The 20,593-nt window shown below is 28.0% G+C and overlaps 1 long non-coding RNA gene across 1 annotated transcript in view; it reads left to right on the forward strand.

The window, feature by feature from the left end:
* Positions 1–1,071: 1,071 nt before the first annotated feature.
* LOC147817052 (uncharacterized) overlaps positions 1,072–20,593 on the forward strand; it is a 60,584-nt gene continuing 41,062 nt past the window's right edge. Inside the window, exon 1 of the long non-coding RNA XR_015430083.1 lies at positions 1,072–1,209. This is a non-coding gene — a long non-coding RNA (uncharacterized LOC147817052). The remainder of the gene's footprint in view (positions 1,210–20,593) is intronic.

Below are 20,593 nucleotides of genomic sequence, written 5' to 3' on the forward strand. Positions count from 1 at the left end.
ACATTATAAAAATACGTTATATTAAACCAGGCCCGGACTGGCCAATAGGCAGATCTGGCAAATACCCTGTGGGCAGGTTGGGCCGAGCCACCAGAGCGAAGAAAAAATTTATACATTGCATGAATTTCAAATAATATTGCGCAAATAATAATAATATTAAATAACATATATATGTAGTAATAATATTGTTTTAATATACAGTGTGATTCAGACCATGCGTGCCACCCATTTTTTCGAGAATGGAGCAAATAATCGATTTGAAATAAAAAATCTAATAACTAAATCGACAAATTGGAATTCAATAGTGATATTGTTAATTCCCGGAAGTAGCCGGAAGTACCGGAATTTGAACACAATTTTGATTTTTTAATTGGAAACCTATATCTTATTTGGCATCATTGGAGAGGGTTTTTGAAAAAAAGTAACTTTTACTTGAAATTTTTTTTTATATCTCTTACTGTTCTCAAGATAATAGATACGAAAAAATTCGGATTATTTACTTCAATTCATAATTTTTAAACAAAAATAATTAACTTGAATTGTCAAAATCGCTTCAATTTTTATAAAACATGGGAAGAAAAGCACAAATGTGTTTTAATGAAGGTATTAGACATTATGACGAAAAAAAATTTTTTTTAGTGAATATGTCAAAATCTATTTAATATGTATTTTTCCTTATCTATTATCTTGGAAAATAGTAAGAGATATTAATAAATATTTTAAGTAAAAGTTATTACTTTTCAAAAACTCTCTCCAATAATGCCGAATAAGATTTAGGTTTCTATTTAAAAAATCAAAGTTGTGTTCGAATTCCGGTACTTCCGGCTACTTGCGGGAATTAACAATGTCACTATTGAATTCCTTGGGGTCGATTTAGTTATTAGATTTCTTATTTCAAATCGATTATTCGCTCCATTCTCGAAAAAAATGGGTGGCACGCATGGTCTGAATCACACTGTATTTTATAACTTAATATTAAATTAGTTCCTGGAGATCCTGTTAGATGTCGTTGTTGACACATGATAAAATCGAATAAATAAATACCCGACTGTGAGTCTTTAGTGCTGTGTAAGATTCTCTTTATTATTTTTTTTGCTGCACAAACGTGAACTTTTATTTTATCCAGTAGAATTTTCTACAGTGTGACTCTTCACTAGACTTTTGATATAATGTATTATTTGCTTTTGTGTGTTTCTTAAATTCCACTTGGTAAGTACCTATTTTTAATTTTTATTTCTATATTATATAGGTATTAAGTTCCAGGGTTTTCCTACAGGATCGGTATCGATCCCCAATAGGTCTAAGGACTTTTAAAGGGGCTCTATAATGACGAAGGGGTTATGGGGGCCTATTGTCGAATTTGTACCCTACTAAAACATTAAAAGTAAAAACTGGTTTAACCTCATAATTCAATAGCATACCTATTTGAATAATATTTGAATATACTAAACACTTCATTGTCTTCTAGTGAAAATAGTAATAAAGTTGATATTTGTTTGCATAGCAAATTGACTAATACATATTGTATATATTTATACAATATTTTTTCATATTTTGATTGGAAAATTAAGGAATTTTTATGAAACAGCTATTCTTAATGGGCTCTTAATCTTGTAAACTGCTAAAGATAAATGTCTGTTATTTTATACAAGAGAAATATAAAAGTCTTTTCAATTTTGTTAGAATTCTGTATTAAAATACATAAAAATCATATTCTTAAATTGTACCTTCTTTAAAATTTTCCTGCGACTTTTCCTGCATAGGGGTCTCTAGTCTATATCAAAATAAAGTTGGGAATGTGAATTCCTGAGTTGCGGACATTTTAAATTTTCTAAATATCTTTATCAAACATTCTTACCGAAATGATCTTAAGAATTTATGTAACTTTTTTAGCCTTTTGGATTTCAGTTCCTACATAACAAAAGAAGGCGTCAAATTTGATCAACACTCTGAGGAGCGGCTTTTAAATCAAAGTTCACTTTAGTCTTGAGTTTGGTGACCGAGTAATGGATAAAAACAAGAAGCGCAAAGTAAAAGGAGGCGCAGAAAGATTGGAGAAGCAGAATCTTTTAGAAGTTCAAAAATGTGTTAAACTGATCTTTGCATGTCCGCAATCGCACTCCTCTACATCAAATGATGCAGTGGAGGAAACAATGGCGGCAGCTGAAGAAGTTGCTAATATAGTTCATATCGAGATCAAGATCAACAGGAAAATGATCAGAAATTGAACAACAGGAAAATGATCATAAATCAGAAATTGAGCAACAGGTGGATGATCAAAAATCAGAAATTGACCAAAAGCACATTAAGAGTAACGCCTCTGATCTTGCTATAATCGAACTACAAACTGAGCAAGACAGCAATTTAATTCCCTCGTTTAATTATTTTATACATACTGAAAAGAATCAACTCGATTTATTTTTTAAGTATCATCCGAAACAAGACGTCAGTGACCCTGTGTTAAAAAAGGCAATGTATCGGAAAGATGATTCTTATAGGAAATGGTTGACATATAGCGACAAACAAAATGCTTTGTTTTGTTCAGTATGTTTAGTGTTTGCTTCACCTTGGGTTGGTTCATTTCCGTTTTTACGAGGCATGGAAGATAGAAGGCATGTTCATGACATAGTCGATGAACATGAGCGAAGTGTTTCACACCATAATTGTGCTGAAGCATATTTTTTAAGAGATAAAGAAAATCTTGATAATTTCCTATTCTGCAATCAAATGTCTTTACATCGAGTACAAGTACGGAAAAGAATCGAAATCTTGCAACGAATACCAGATATTATTAAATTTATTGGGAAATGAGGATTAAGTTACAGAGGCGATAAGCTAGAAGCTGCCTGCCTATACTCTGGAAGACATGTCCGTTGATCATGGAAACTTTTTGGAATTTGTTGTTCATCTTAGCAAATATGATATTACTTTAAAAGCCCATTTGAAAGATTGTATTGAGAGCAGTAAAGACCTTCACGAGTCACCAAAAAGTAAAAACGGAGGGTCTTTGTTAACGTTTCTGTCCAAATTCACCATTAATAAAATTATTCAATTAATTGGGCAACTTATAACACGGAATATTAATATGGAAGTACAAGCAGCTGGTTTGTTTTCTTTACAAGCAGATACAACACAGAATATTTCATGCAAAGATCAATGCTCAATTATAGTACGATATGTGAAAGACGATCGTGTATATAAAAGACTTCTCGCTGTTGTAGAGTGTAAATCTTCAACAGGACAGAATAGGTTTTCTTTAGTGGATTAAGTTTTAAAGTCTTGTAATACAGATATAACAAAGTGCATCGGTAATTCAACTGACGGGGCTGCAAATATGCAAGATGAATATAAAGGATTTTCTTCATGGCTTTCAAAAGAGTCCCCTGGTCAAATTCATGTTTGGTGTTATGCACATGTCTTAAATTTAGTTTTAGGAGATACCACGAAGGCACTAATTGAAAGTGCATCGTTTCTCAGATTACTAAATTGCGTCGCAGTATTTTTCTGTTAATCCTACCAACGTATGAACATCTAGGAACAAAGTAACAATCACGGAAATAAAAAAGTCTTGCAACTATTGGAGAAACACGTTGGTGGTCCAAAGATTCTGCATTAAAGAAAATGTTTGGTTCATTTTCAAACTGAGATTCAACTATAAAGCCGTTATATGTCACATTGATTACAAGTTTAGAAACTATACAACAAAATTTAAATTTCAAGCCAGATATCCTTGCAAAGGCAAAAATATTTTTAGAATTATTTTGCAAATATGAAACAGTAATCACCGCCAAAATATTCTCAAGAATATTTTAATTAACTACACCGCTCTCCCAATATTTGCAAACCTCCGGTTTAGAAATCTTAAAAGCTTTTGGAATGGTATCACAAACGTATTCAGAACTAAAAAAATTTTGAGAGATTTTGAAGGTGTACAAAAAGTTACACATGATTTTATTATTCGCGCAAATAAGGAATTTGAAGAAACTGAAGTTTCCACAAAAAAGATTGAAGAAAAGAAAATTGATACCGGGTGAGACAGCGTCGAATGAAACAGTTTTTGATGAGGAAACCACTGTATTTAAGATAAACGTCCATAACATTATTTTCAGTACAGTTGTAGCGTCAATGGAACGCCGGTTTCCCGAAAATGGAAAATGGCCCAATCCAGTTCCGAAACATTTCCCTGAAATACGTTTTAACAAGCTTCAATCTGGCGAACTAAATGAGTTAAGCAAACTCTTGCTAAAATTTGACGAAGCAGCTATAGGTGAAAATTTGCGGATTGAACTAAGAAATTTAGCTTCACATTGGGAAAAACTGAAAAATTCAGACTTAGAAGATTATAAAATAATCAGAGAAGATCATTCAAATGAAGATGATAACGACTTTACTTTGGAAACAGAAGAAGTAAGTCTAAAATGTGAGACACGCAGTGCGTGCAAAAATTGTGTTATTTGTTGCTACAAGATATTACAGAGATTCAATTTATTGACCAATTCTTATAATTTAATTGGTCTATCATCAAAATTTTTACTAACATTGTCAATAAGTCAGGTGGCTTGTAAAAGATCATTCTCCCCATTTAAAGTAATTAAAAATCAAGTGAGGAGTACTTTTTCTTCGGATAATTTGAATGCTCTCATGGTAATTTTTATTATTTTTATTAATTTTTATTAAGTGATATTAGGGAGCAATTTTTTATACGCATAGTTTTTGACCATCTGACATAGTTGGATTTAATTACGAAAATTCAAACGAAAGCAAGAACGCATTGGCTCTTACAGCAAAGCGATTGTAAGTGAACGGCAGATGGACACGTGTGACGTCAGTTCGTGAATAATCACGTGACTCCCAGTTTCAAGTGAGAGCGAAAGTAAGCGTTTTTTGATTTAAAATAACTATATAAATAGCCTTCTTAGGAGAGTAATAAACTGTTTTCTGGGAGTATTGAGATATTCTGAATGCATTAAAATTTTTAAAAAAATTGACTGTAATTGTCCATTGTCCTAGAGATAAAGTTCTAAAAAAAACTTACTGCTTGTGGTCTCCGCTCCGCTGTGATGCGCTGGACACAGGCGCGGTCAATTGTTGCTGTTTGAGCAGCCAGCAACTGCACATCAACATTGGAATCCGAAGAGGATTCTGAACTGGGGGGCTGACCTCTGAAAAAAAAATTACATTCTGTTAAAATACATGGTCAGGATTGTGACAATTCAATTATTAATAACATAAAAAAAATTCATGCTTAACGATGCTGGATTATGAGCTTGGTAAAATTAAACGAACCCTCAGTAATTGTGAAAATTTTAAGGTTATAGCATGCAGAGTCTCTATTTATACGAAATTTTCAAAATCTTCCAATAGGAAGGTTACTTCTAAGTTCAATTAAAATATATTAAATTAAAACTTGAAATTAAAATATAAAAATGCTCCGAAAATATAAACTTTGAAGTTTATAATAATTTTGGAATATACCATGCGAATCGGAATTAAAAACATAAAAGTTAATGTTTGCTAAAAAGATTTTTAAGAGTTTCAATGTTTCCAACATTAATAATAAATCAGATATTATATTAATAATAAATCAGATATTATATTAATAATAAATCAGATATAATATTAATAATAATTGATAATAAATCAGACGTAATATTAATAATAAATCAGATGATTACTTACTTGTACACAACATTCTTCTTGAAGCGTTTGACGCGCCTCTCCTGAAATATAATTTAAATTTATTAGATAATTATGCAAATCCTTTAATGGTTTATTTTTTTACTACTAAAAAGGGAAAAAGAAAATTAAACTCTTAAGTACATTTTATTCAGTTGTTGCAACAAGTTATAAAATTATTTTTGTTAGAATTAGTTAATTAAATAGGAATTATAAATGTACATGATGATTGAGGACGGTTGATGTAATGTAAGCAAAAAAAAAAAAAGATATCGCCCTGTATAGCTTTTGTTCTAATGATCAAATTTTTACGAACTTATTGGTTCCTAGGGGTGTCCTTTAATATCCTGCAGTGCTAACTATTAATTAAGTGACGAACATTGGGAACAAAATGTACTTTCTTTAAATAAAAATTTTTTTTTTTTACATATTTGGATCTTCAAAGTATAGGGGGTTGTCTGGGAATTATGTTCCCCTTATTTTGGTGAAGAGGGCAATCCAAGGTTCGGACACCTTAATGTTAATTTCTTTTGCTGTATTTTAAGTTCTTAAATCTAATTAAACAATTAAAAAAATTGCATAAAACCAGTTTACACAAAGATATTTTCATACAAAAATAATTTATAATAATTGTTTTTTATTTTTTATAATATAATTTAATTGGAAATGAAAAAATTTTGAATTAAATTTTAACATTTCTCATAATTTTCTACGCTACGCTAATTTTCCATTCATATACTAATCAATTGTTTTAGTACTTTAATTACTAATTCTCCTTTTAAGTAAAATTCCTTTTCAAGTTATTGTCAAATTTTTATTGAAAGAAAACTTAAAATTATTGTCATCTAGCCGAGAATTAAATCTTGTTAAAAAGTTAAAAAATATTCCGCTGATCAAATTTATTCTATTCAAAACAGCTGACTATTTACCATGCATACTACTTTTTTGAAAAATGAAGATTAATTGATTGACTTTTTTATTGTTTCTGTTGTTATTTAAGTAATAATTCGAGTAATAAGTAAAACGAAAAATAAATGCTTGTGTATGCACAGCATTTATTTTTCGTTTTGTTTTTTAAATAAACAAAAAATTATGGACATACAATTATATTTTGTAGTTTAAACTTATTTTCGCTCACTAACTTTAAGATAGTTGCACTTTTCAAATGTTCAATAAATTTGTCTAAAAAGTTGTTTCTATTATTTCTCAATTTAAGCAAAATTCAAAAAAATATTTTCATATCTGAAAAATGCTCGATTTGTCTTATTTTGTTAAACAGAAAATACAAAAAATAAGAAAATATTAAAAGATTCCAAAACCATGCTATTTTTAGAATCATCATCTCAAAAAATTATTCTTTTTCCAACTTTAGAATTTCCTTAATGATACAATATGATATATTAAGAATATTAAAATAATGTATTAAAAATAGAAATTGTTTTTTTATTTCACCGTAAAAAGATAAACATGTTAACGTTTTTTTTAGGCTCAATTGAAACGTGACAATGATTTAATTAACCCCATAATTGAAATCTGTTGGAACCTTACATTTAATTGCTTGAAACAGTTAGAAACAATTAAATTTATTAAATTATTGGAAATTAAACTTATTTTATTATTTTGTTGAGAGGGATCATTCCATTAATTCATTAGACTTTTTAAATTTTACTTGTAGACGGAATTGTTTAACATCCTAAAAAATGTTTTTCACAGAAGCAGTAAAAAAATAAATAAATGAATAAATAATTGAAACAAAATAAAAATATTTTTAAAAAAAATTAACAAATAAAAAGGTATTGCTTTGAATTTTTCAGAAAGTTTGATAAATTACATATGTTTTTAGGAGGTTCCAAAGGAGCCATAGCCATTATCTTACCTAAAACTAATTTTAATATCACATAAAATATTTCAGAGGGACATAAATGAATAATCCCCAAAAATAAAGTGAGAAATTGCGTTATCTTAAAAAAATATAAATAAAAGTCGACATGTTTTGAACATTCATGAGGACAGTCATTATTTTCCACCGAGCTCTGAGAATGGTAACCTTTGAAGCAAATGTTTAGCGCGCTCTAACTAGGTCTAAAGGAGTCATTTAGAGTAAAGGAACACATTAGATAAGTCCATTCACAAGAAATACGATAAATCAATTGCCACAAATTCGAATAAATTTAATCTCGATAATGTTAAAATTCTAACCACTCCAGCCATTCTAAACCAAATTCTAACTTCCCTAACCATTCCCGAGTATCAAGCTGAGCTGATGTGCTCAACTTGATAACGGGGAATCTCATTTTGTTCATATGAATGCAGATTCTCTTGTAAACTCTATTAGTTTCACACCATCTTATCCATGGATCGTGAAAATACATTTCGCCCTGATTTGCTTTTCCCGGAAGTGAAATTTTTACCATAAAGGATCTCACTAAATCATTATTTTGATCAGAATATTATATTGAAAAAAGTAAATGTTTGTATATTACTATTTCAATAAGGTTATTGAAATAAAGAAGTTATTTTTAATTTAAAATTTCAAAACTTAAGATTTTGTTACCAGTCTGTGAAGTTATATATTCAAATTGATTATTTAATACTGTGGAGAATATAACCGTAATAAAATAAATTTATCTTCTTAGTTTTGCTACCACTATTACAGTTTCTTAAGTTACCTCGCGAATTCTGTTTAAATAGAGGCTATCGTATCAGATATATATATGTAATGACGGTAAGAATCGTAAAATAAGTTTTGAATAGTTAATAAAGGAATTGAGCTTTATTGAATTAGCCTTATTTGCTTAATTAAAGTTAATAAAGGAATCAAGCAAAGAAACCATATTAACAATATTTAATGATTGTAACTATTGAACATGTTGAGCGACATTGTATGAAGATCCGTTTCAGAATGCATAAAAACATCAAGATGCTATTTGCAAATTATCTTTATGTAAAGAAAGCTACGTAAATCATGTATTCGATAGAATGAAATGATTTTTAAAAAATGAATTATACAATATTCTTAAACATAAATTTTTCAATCTTTTTAAAATGTCACGTGACATTCACTAATTCCTTCAATTGTAAAAAAAAGAAATATTGCCGTATAAAGAAATAAAAGAAATATCGAAAAATTTGGTTTTTGTATAAAATCTTCATGTTTAAAGAAGTTAAAAACAACTTAAATAAAAATGTCTCATAAAAAGTTTTTGTGCCTACACAGAATAAAATCAGTAAAATTATAAATAATTTATAAATCGATTCAAATTTTATTTTTAAAGAAAATATAAACGAAATCAATCTTTGGCTTTGGGCAACTAAAAACAAAACTATTGCCAAGAAACTTCCAGATATTTTCATTTTAACAATTTTTTAAAAAAGAGCCTTTCTGACCGGAGCTAACACAAAAACGAAGAATGGCTTCAATTTTCATTTCATTCTTTTTTATCCTCAAAGCTTGGTTGCTTAGCAACGTACTATTTCTCTCTTGTCATTTACGCTGCTAGAGTATAGTTATATTAAATTTCTAATATGGAGATAAGTTAATGCCTCTTCTTCCAATTGTATAAAACTTCCTGGAACCCTAAATTTCGATAAAATTTTTCCAAAAAAAAAAAAAAAAAAACTAACAACTCAGAATAATTTTTGATCTATTGATTGGATTTTCACGCTCTGGGACTCATTCTTAATGGGTCGAAGAAGGGACCTCTAACATGCTAATTAATAAGCGTAGACAATATTTAAAATTACGAAAATCCGACACAGAAACAAAATTCCTCTAAATAAACATGTCTTTCTTTCGATGAATTTGGATTTCTGACTCCCAAAATATAGCAATCTGAGAAATATATTTCCCATAGTTTGGTCAGGAGACCGATTCAAAGTTTGGACCTCTTATTGTTAATTTTATGTTTATTTCGAAAACTTTTTAAATGAATTGAGAAATTTTTGCACATGAAGCCCATTTATCTAAAAAATGAAGTTTAGTAAATTTTTTTTTATTTTTATTATTTTAAATAATAGTCGAAAAAATTTTGAATTGTGATTTTTTACATAATTTTGAAATGCGTAATTTTCTAAGACAACACACAAAATTTGTTACTGAGTTGAATACATGAAAGTTGATGATGAAAGTGAAAGATGAGCCAAACCTTAGCACGGCAACTATCGGAGTAATAACTCTCGGAGAGAGCCGATTTTCCACGTTGTAGATTTGTTAAAACTTTTCAATCCTTGAAATGTAACAGATGGCGTTCCAAGCGTTATTTTTGTAAAAAAATTAGTAGAGATCATTCTTCCCACTTGATCTTCATAAAGGATAATTAAAAGTTTTCTTTCATCCCTCAAACCTTTTTTTGTAAAAGAATATTTGCCTGAGTTGTAATCGAAACAAAACTGGTGAATGTGAGAAATAAGAACTACACATTTTTTTTTGAATTGTAGTTTCATGTTTTATTTCATTTTATTACCGTAGTTGAACAGCCAACCCAATTTTGAGTTTACGGCTACCTATGTTCAACTCCGCAGCATCGTAATTTTGAACCTAATGCGAAAGCAAAGGATAAGAAGAAGAAGACCACGGAAGCGTCTCACGGTTTGTCTTAGTGCAAGGGGACTCTAGCCCGTGATTCGTCAACCACTGATGATCTTTTTCGTCAGCTCTGTGCTCGGTGCGAATCGGGAGTAGTTACATATTGTAATTTTTCCAAGATTTAATCCCAATTTGTTGTCTTTATGTCTAACTTGATTGCATTTAAAGGACCGAGTAATAGAAATAACTATAATTTGGACTCACTTTTCAAACTCTGTGTGTGCTTCCTTTTTTATTTTATGATAAGCTTTTGGTTTATTTAAAGCTACATTTTTATTACTAAAATTAAATATAATTTAATAATTGAAGTTGGTAATTAAATTGTTAAGAATATTACACAAAAAAAGATGTGAAAAAAATATAATGCCATTTATAAAGCAATTAGGTGTATTCTATATTTTTGAACACTTTTAAAGTATGCACAGAGTTTATTTATAAAAATTTGAGCAAAAATGTAAACTTCCGATAAATAAGTTTTCGTTTCGGATTTGCAAGAAAATTATATACAATATTCTTTTAAAAAATTAGGCGCAGAAAAATGTAAAAAAAAAATTAACTAATGATTATTAGCACTTTATTCTTTCAAACATTTATTAAATTTAAAAATATTAAAGGTTGAAAAATATTTTTAACGTTGTGCCTTAATTTTCACGATTTTAAGTACTTTTAGGACCCATAAATTGAGAGGCCTCAAGCCTAGTCATCCTTTGGTTTAATCTATCCTAGATTATTGATTTTTAAAAAAAATAAAATTGCATCCTGGATAATCTGGGACCTGAAGGAACTTTTAATTAAGATAATTAATTATCTTTATGATGCAGAGAGTGAATGTAATAATAATAAATAATAGATAATATGATGAATAAAGTGTTTTAAAATAAACATATCTCTAAAAATATCTCAACTACGAAAACTATCCAAGTATAACCCTCGTACTGATTTTACGAAATTTTTGAACGAAAATTTCGTTCAAAATTTTTTTTATTACGAAAAGTACAATTTTGCTCTTATAAAGCATCTGATATTGCTACTTAAGAAAATGAGGCATTGTATCTTATGTTATGTTGTAAGCTCAATAGAATGGAAAAGAAACAAAAATCAAAAATAATTAACCTCTTAATAAATGCAAAGAATTTTTATGTAAAAATATGCTAATTTTTTTTAAGCAATTGACTTATAATAGTTAATAAGAATTATTTTTTTTGCAAGGAATCAATATGCATAAATATAATTACAAAATATATGTCAATTGAATTAATTACTAATAAACCAAAAGCATGAGTTTATGTCCCTATTTTAAGAACTTCTTTAAAAAGAGTATCAGCAAACATAAAAAGCTAGGCACACGAATATCCAATGGGCGAACTTGAATTATGAAACAATCCTAAAGCATTTCGGGGTTGTTTTATGACCAGCTAGGTTTTGGTAATGAAAATTATAGCCAAGTATGATCTTATTAAGTAAAAATGGGAATTATAATAATTTAAAAAGAAATATTTTTTTAAAATATTTTTTAAGTATAATTATTTTACTTATAATTATTTTACTTAATAAGTATAATTATTTTACTTAATAAGTATAATTATTTTACTTAATAATATTAAATTTACTTAATTAAAATTTTCATCAAATATCATTAAAGAATTTAGGCTATGCTTTCTTTTGAACTCATAAAAAACATCTAATGTAATATTTATTTAGATTTTTTTGTTTAAAAAGTCAAGTACCCAAGAGTTAGTTACAGCAAAACTTTCTATTAAATAAAAAATGACATACTTTTCACAGCTTTGCGATACTTGCATTTTTTTAATAATTAATATTAGCTTACTTAGTTTAATTAATAAGTTTGTTAATTAAATAATGAACTATGAAAGAACTGGTACATTAAACATTTTATAGTTTAATTATTGAAACGCTTTAAAAAATAATCAAAATCTGAATAGTTATTAAATATAAATTATGTTTTTTGGTTATAGGAATAAAAAAACAATAAAAATGACTTAAAATCAGTTAGTTACTACTGTTCGAGGGATTGCAAATACGTAAATAAAAAAAAAGAACTTTGTTTGCAGAACAGAAAATAATAGATTATGATATAGAAAAATGAACTCACCGTTTGGGAGGGCGTTTCTTCCTCGCTAGAAGAATGGAGTACACGAATGGCCTTGCCCACGGGGCGGACACTGAAACAATAAAAATACTAACATAAGAATCGTATATCAGTAGAATAGCTCGTGTCAATACCCATGATTTTACAAAACACACATAATTTCAGTTTTTAGTTTTCAATAAAATAAACATTGTGTAGTTATTTGTACTCATGCATGCATTATATGCATAGACATTGCTGGTAAAGACTAAGCCTGTTAAATTATCTAAACATCTTAGACTCTTTATACTATTTGGTATAAAATCAATTTAAAAACTAAATGAGGGAAGGTATTAAAATGATATATTAAGGAATTTAGGAATATTAAATTGATAAAAATCATTGTAAATACTGCGATTTTAAATGATGAATTTTAAACACAATGGGTCGAATAGTTTCTAAGTCATGAAATATGAAAAATAAAGTTTTTAAATGTTCATTTCGCAAAAATACTATTTGATTATTTTTAAATTTACATTACACAGTTTAAAACAGTGCAAAAACTTTTATGCCTCAAAGCTCAAAAATCTTTCAACCATTACGTAAAAAAAATAAGAAGAATAATTTATTACATGGGATTATCTTTGGAAAAATGAAGTTAATTATTGTGTGCACAACTGCTTTGATTTACTTCAAAAAGTTTGGAAATATGGGGAAATACGTTGGAACATTAAGAAGCCCAAACTTTCGACCACTTTATAAACTATGACTAGCGAAAACCCAAATATATCCAAAGCAGAAAGGCGAATTAAGGACCATTTAAACTATGATATTAGATCCATCAAAAAAATTGCAGAAAAAATAAAGATTTTATGCCGCAATTCACCTTCGTAGAAAAGTTTTTCATTTGAAATTGAAGAACAATAATTTTTGTGCATTGGTGCATGTAATGAAGGACTACATTTAGTGTCGAAACAGTGAATTAAGTCGAGAAAAAGTTTACTTACTTGGATCCGCCGCTTCCACCAGAACTTTCCTCCCCTTCTTCATCCTGTTAGTAGAAAGTAATAAATTAACATAAGCACGAAAAATAAATTTTTAGAGTTATAAAAAATAAGAAAAACGTTTTATAGTCAAACAGATTATCTATCAAACTTAGAACCTCATATATTAGGGTATGTCAACTGGTTGAAATTTGTTTGATTTAAGATTTTTTTCAAAAAAGACCCAAAAATCATGGAAATGGAGAGTTTTTTCAGGGATGCAAGTTGTTCATGACAACCTCATAAATTCAAAATGAAGTACTTTTCTCTAAATACTAAATTCTTGCACTAATATGCAAGAATTCAGTAATCCATGCAAAAAAGTTTAAAAAAAATATTTTATTATGAACAACTTAATCGTATTTTCAACAAATAAAAAACCGAACTTAGTGGTTTAAAGGATTGACCTCAAATATGCCAATGAATTTGTGTTTATTTATTTTAATTAATTTATTGTGTTATTTGTGTTAAGGAATCAGATACAATTAAACAGACTACTTTTTGGATAAATTATCAAAACACGAAAAGAGAGTTCTGGAAAAATAGGGTCTCAAAAGTTGAGGAGTTCGGTCCCCTTATTTTACTTTTGTTTATTCTGTGTAATTTGGACGTTTCTTAAGCGATATTTTGCATGAGACTTTTAAATTTTGCACACGGATTTAATTTAATCCATAATTTCACGACATTCATTAGGTTCTTTACAAATTGTACACCTTTACTGTTTCAATCTTTCTGCGTTATTTTAAAAATCATTAAAAGCAATTAAAATCTGAAGATAAACGATTTGAATATTGAGAAAAATTCTGTTTTTAGAAGGAAAAGAAAACATGGAATTTAATATTATGACAAAGATAAAATTGTACCAAAACTTACCCTTCCACGTTTTTCACCGACACTTGCCATAACAATTTCTTCTGTAAAAGGAAGAAAAAAAACAATCAAATCAAATTTTATTCCTATTGCACCTTTTATAAAATAGTCATACAATTTTTAAACTCATAAATGGTTACAGTTTTTACGGATAGCTCTAAAGTTCGCAATATTATTTTAAATGTTGCAATAAATGGGCAGCTTATAAAGAGCGTTTGCAGCATAATTTGATTTTCAACGCGTTTCCATTAAATTACTTTCTTGCTCTTGAGGATGGAATAATGTAATCGGAATCTTAACTGCTTTCTGACTAGCAAGAGTATTAAAATCTCAACAGAGGATCAGTTTTCAATCATTTCCAGATCCTCACAAGCATAACTGCAGCATCCATAGGCGTACCAAGTCGTTTTTATAGGAGTGAGCCATAATAGTTATCGACGTTTTCATATTTAAATGTGATTTCAGTTTTATTAGACTTTTCAGAAATTCAATTTCATTTCACTAAAAATACTTCACTTTCGCTTAAAAAGTCAGTATTTATAGTCAATGTATAGTCTCTCATTTAGAAGGACTCAAGTTTATAACAATAATAGAATATTAAAAAAAAAAAAGAAATTGCAACTTGGTTCCAAAGGCTTTTAAAGGAATGTTCGCAAAATACAGTAAATTTGATTCTTTAAGAACGTCTTTAAATCTAACCACTAATTTTCCGCTGTAGAGAAATACTACAGTTTTAAGCATAATAAGAATTTATTTTATTATTAGAAAATTGACAAAAAATACTATAAAATTACAACTGCGTAGATATTTTTTAAGTTTTATCTTTCAAATTTAGATTTCTTCTGAATCATCATTTATAATTGCTTCAACCTGAAATATTTTTAATTCCATAATTTTAATTAATTAGACATTATTTTTAGTTAAATTTTATTTAACTTTACCTTTTAGAATTGTTCCTGTAGTGGAAAAATAGTGGGAAATCTTATTTAATTATAATGGTCATAAAATGCATTGACAATGAAAAAAGTAATAGAATAAATTAGTTTAGGCTTGTATTCGAGATATGATCACTTTGTTCAGAGTACCGAAATCATAAAAACAGTTTTTATATATTTATTTCGTTTTAACTTTTATCCGAAAAGAAATCAGATCCATCATAACATTATTATGTAATGTAATACATAACGTAATTAATCCATCAAATCTTAAGCGTTAAGATGCTCTTAAAATCTTAAAGAATCCCATTCGTAAAAATGTGTTCTTCTTAATATTTTTATGCGTTTGGTGCGATCTTCGAAGTCCGGATCTTAATTTTGAAAATTTTTTTAAAAACTTAAATGAAACAGTTTAGAATGCTGAAACAGGTTAAAAAAATCTTACTCTGTATATAAAAATAATTATTAATGTAAAAAAGGACATTTTTCATAAAATGGAATATATTGGTTAAAAAATATGATATTCAACATAACAGGTATCCATCAAATTTTACCGTAAAATTTATGCTTTTAACAAATCAGGATGTAGATCGCGATTTTAAAACGTGCTATTTTGCTATGAAACAAAGAAAAAAAATATTAAAAAATAAAAAGTATTAAACATATGTTTACAAAAATCATTATAATTAAAAAGAGTTGCATTGGGCATAAATTAGACTAAATAATCATTAACTGCAATTATAAAGTAACAGTATATAAATTTTGTTCAACAATTTTTTTAAATAAAATTTATTAAATGGTTTTTAAGATTACATAAAAGTGACATAGAATTGCTTCGACAAATTATATATGAGCTGTCTAAAATTATTAATGTTGTATTATACTATAATATATTCCTTGAGGTTAAGGAAATAATTTGAAGAAACAATTTTTTGAAAGTCTTTGGGAGATACTCTGACACTACAATCAAGCTAACAACAACTCTGTTTAAAAATATTAGAATAATTGAAAACTTTGGCGGTTAGATTGATTCTTATATTGTTTTATACTTAATTAAACTTCAAATTTAGAAAGGCAAACTTACATACTTTACAATATTTTAAAATTTTTTTTAAAATAAAGCGTAAATTATTGCGCAATTTATTTTTATAAAAAAAATTAAATATTAGATTAGAATTTTATGTGACGTAAAATATTGTAATATTTCGTTATAAACTCTAAAATTCATTTATAAATGGAGAAAGTATTTCGAAGCATCGTCTTTGAGAATCGCACAGCAGATTAGCGATCTTGTATTGAATAAACAAGATTTTGCTGAATTTTTTTTCCATACTAGCCTAAGTCGAGTTTTCCACAAGCTCAGCTTACTTTATAAGAGCAACTTCCAGTAGTGTTTTCATTAAATTTTCATTTGGAGTAAAACCTGGTGAATTAGTTAGTCACAGTAGTTATGTAATTTTGCCATAACTTAGTCGATGGTGAAAATTAATCCTGTTGAAATCGTTGATTGAGTGGGAACAAATTTTGCCTTGGCAAACAAAGAATTGTTATCGTTGATCGCTCAATTTTGTGTTTATGACTACGAATGTGCAATTCCGTAGCCTCGTAAGTTTGAACCCAATCCCGAAGACAAGGGAACTCCTGGATCAAGTATTGGGAGAAATTTGCCTTCGTGGAGGACCTTTTGATGGAACTATTACCACGAGAACCTTTCACGGTTCGCCTGACTGCAAGGGGACTCTAACCCATGACCTGTCTACCACAGAGGATATTTCACGTCAGCACTGTGGTGTTGTGGATGCGGAATCCGTATCCAAAAACCATCATCGGGATCGAACCCCGGTTCATTGGAAGGCGAACGCTCTATCCCCTGAGTCATCGCGGCAATATACTATTTGGGCAGTGCCATAGAAAAACGGCGGTAGTTTTTTTTTCTTCTCTTTTCCTTAAAAGTTGAAATATTGAATTTTAGCTTTTACCAAGGCCTAAGTGATGTACATATAAAAAAAAAACGAATTAAGAAAATTTTGATCAATGTACACAGCTAAAAACCCAATGCTTTACAAATTCAATAATTTGTTTTTAATTCAATATTTTTCAGTTCATATTAAATGTATTTGAAATTCTTAGTTCATAAAAAAAATCGAAATATTTTATAACACTTGTATACATTTGTAATATGTTGTTTAGCTGTTGCATTATTTTTGGGGAAAAATTGTCATCAAAAATTTTACCTTTATATCTGAATATTTTGTGTTCAAATTTTTAATTATGATTTCCTTTGTTTGGCATAAATCTGTCAATGAATCATATTTTCTAGTTTCTAAAATTACATTATTTAAATAATATCTGTTATCTTTGCTTTTCTTAATTTTAGTTGTTTTACTTTTGTTTTTGAATAATTTAGCTTTCAACGTTTACAACAACAGTAAAAAAAAACTATCACACGTAAAAAATTAACACAAAATTGCTCTTTCGAAATTGCGAAAGGCACACTTTCAATAACTTTTGCAGAGATGCCGCCAACTGCTCCGCCAAATTAATTAAAGAAACGGTAAATAACTACAAAGTAAATTTTGCAAATATTTGACTATTTTTGCTTGCTTGTCAAAAGGCATAGCATTAGATAAGTATTATAAAGTGGTGAATTATATAAGCCTACGAATTATTTAGAAATAGTGGTGGGTAAAAATCTACTAAATTGAATTTATTAAACCAAGAATCACAGTTGATAAACTACCACTTTAAAATATGTATTTGCTGTCCAGAGCAAGTTGGCATCTCTGCTTTTGATTCGATAATCCGAGTTTCATCTACTTCATCACAAGCTTAATGATTCGAAAGCATAACCCTAAATGAAAATTTGATTTTCGCAGTTTATATTTTTAGATGCAAAATCAGAAAACCTGCGTAATCAAACCCCGACACAAAATGCAAAATTTGAACGAAATCGAACGAAACATTTCAAATATGATATAGTACTTATAAACTTTTCTTTTTTGAAAACTATTCGACTCATTACGCTCAAATTTGGAACTTTGGCATTTTTACTTACAAAGTATAAAAAGGTATATAAAAAATTAATATGCATTTCAATTGAAAAACCTTTTGACCATAATTTAATAAAATGCGAAATAAAGACCAATTATTAAGAAAAAAACTACTCAACCAAATCTTGTAAAAAACGCAAAAAAGTGAATTTAGCATTAAGAATTAACACTCATCTGCCTAAAATAGTGGAATCTTATTTTCCAGATCCTCCCATACATGGAGGGTTCAAAAGCCGGTACAAAATACGTTTATTGAAAAGCATTTTTGTGTCTTCCTTCGTAGCGTAAAATAAAGTCTGCCCTAATTAATTAATATATTTAAGATTAGACTCTCAAATATTTACTTCCAGTAAAGCGAAAACCCAATCATTCTATCAAAGGTTATTCAAGTTGTTTCCTTTTTCTTAATCGTATTAGAAAATAATTAGCATTTTCTCTCGATTAAAAAAAAAAGAATGTTAATAAATTTCATTGTCATGGACCTTTTGGCAAACATGGGATCTCCCTTATATAGATTTTTTTCAGGTGTATATAGTTTGATATTTTTTACTTATAAAAAAATAGTTTAATATGTCCTAAAAATATGTTAAAATATCAAATTATATTTGAATTAAAGTATAAAATCCAAAATGACACGACAATTTTTTTCGTGTGATGAAATCCAAAATTGCATTAAAGTATAAAATCCAAATTCAATTTTTTTCCATTCATATTCAAAAAGTAATCAATAACTGATTTTGTAAATTAGAGAAATTTCTAAGATGAATAACTGTTTCTCTTAGATCTCTAAATAACTGCAAATTTCAAAAAAAAAAAATGGAAGTGAGGTGTGTTTGGAAGATTTTAACATTAACACGGAAAAAGACACCGGTAAATATATTTGTCACTTATTTTGACCTATATTAACACATAATTAATAAAAAAAAGTATGAAAAATATGTTTAATAAAAGTGTGTATCAAAAACATAACTTCTGACCCACATTTTGCTAAGTTATTTCATTTGGGCGAAGTATTTTTTAGGTCAACAGTACTTAAAAAATGTCCTATAAGGTTCTGAGAGATAATGTTAACAATTTTTATCCAGCTATATTTATATTCAATTAATAATTAATAATTTATTTAATACTTCGGAAGTTTATAGGAAATAAGTTATGTAAAAATCTATTGATTATATAAATAAAAATTTTAAAAAAATCAATCATAATATAATGATTAAAGTAAATAAAAATATATGTATGCATTTATAAGTATCTCTCATCAAATTCTTCAAGTTAAAATAAAATTCCCAAATGCAAGGATGTAAATTATGTTTCTTTTAGAACTATTCTAAGCTGTTAGAACAATTATTTTTCCTTTGCACTCATAATTTTACTACACTTCAGTATATTCATACTCCATGAACAATTTCATAATTTAAATACTTTTATCTTTGCATTAAAAATATTCAGAACTATAAACAAGATTTTTCTAAATGTATCTGCTTTCGTCAGATTATTGTATATTTGATAAAAAAAATCCCAATTTCTATAAACCAACTAAAATTTTAGAGGAAATAATATAAGCTTCATAAAATAAAATTAAATGTAAACGCCTATTAAAGAATATAATTTTATGCAAGATTTATTCGCGGATTGTGAGATCTGCCGATTTGAGAAATCTACATTCTCAAAAATGAGGATATGAAGTTTGAATATTATGTAATGTCAGAATATTAATATATAATGCTTAGTAATTGAATATTTTAGACGAATATTATCCTTTTTGTTGATTCTATGTGAAATTTTTTAAACCAAGTAAAATAGGAACCTATTAAATATATAGGATAAAATATAAAAGTCAATTTGAATTTTAAGGACACTTACTTCGTTTTCAAACTTGAATTAGTTTGTTTTGAACGGGATTCAACGTCATCTTAAAGGGTTACCAAAAAACTAAAAAAATTACGCCAATTTCAGAAATAATAGCGCCTGAGCAAGTTTTGCTCTTATTTAATATTAAAAAAAATAATGCATAGATTTTGTTGTAAATTTACGCGTAACAACGGTGATAGAATTCTGTTTTTCCCCCTGGTTTCATTTAAACTTAAACTTTTAATAAAATAAAAAAATTTTTTTTATTGGAATATAGAGCATTGCAATGCATATTATTGTTAGAATTTAACTGAACTGTATGTAAAAATGCTATGTCTCGTTTATTTTATCATCAGCGTTGATAACAGACCATAAATTCGTGGCAACCAATGTTTAACACTTTCTTATTTTGATCACAACGAAGAAAAGAAAAGTTACTGTCACAACCTGCTTCCATGGAAGACTAGCAATGGCAGTAATCAGCATAACAATGA

This window comes from Parasteatoda tepidariorum, chromosome 1 (genome assembly GCF_982258835.1).
Source record: "Parasteatoda tepidariorum strain Cologne lab strain chromosome 1, Ptep-v5.0, whole genome shotgun sequence".
Classification (NCBI taxonomy): domain Eukaryota; kingdom Metazoa; phylum Arthropoda; class Arachnida; order Araneae; family Theridiidae; genus Parasteatoda; species Parasteatoda tepidariorum.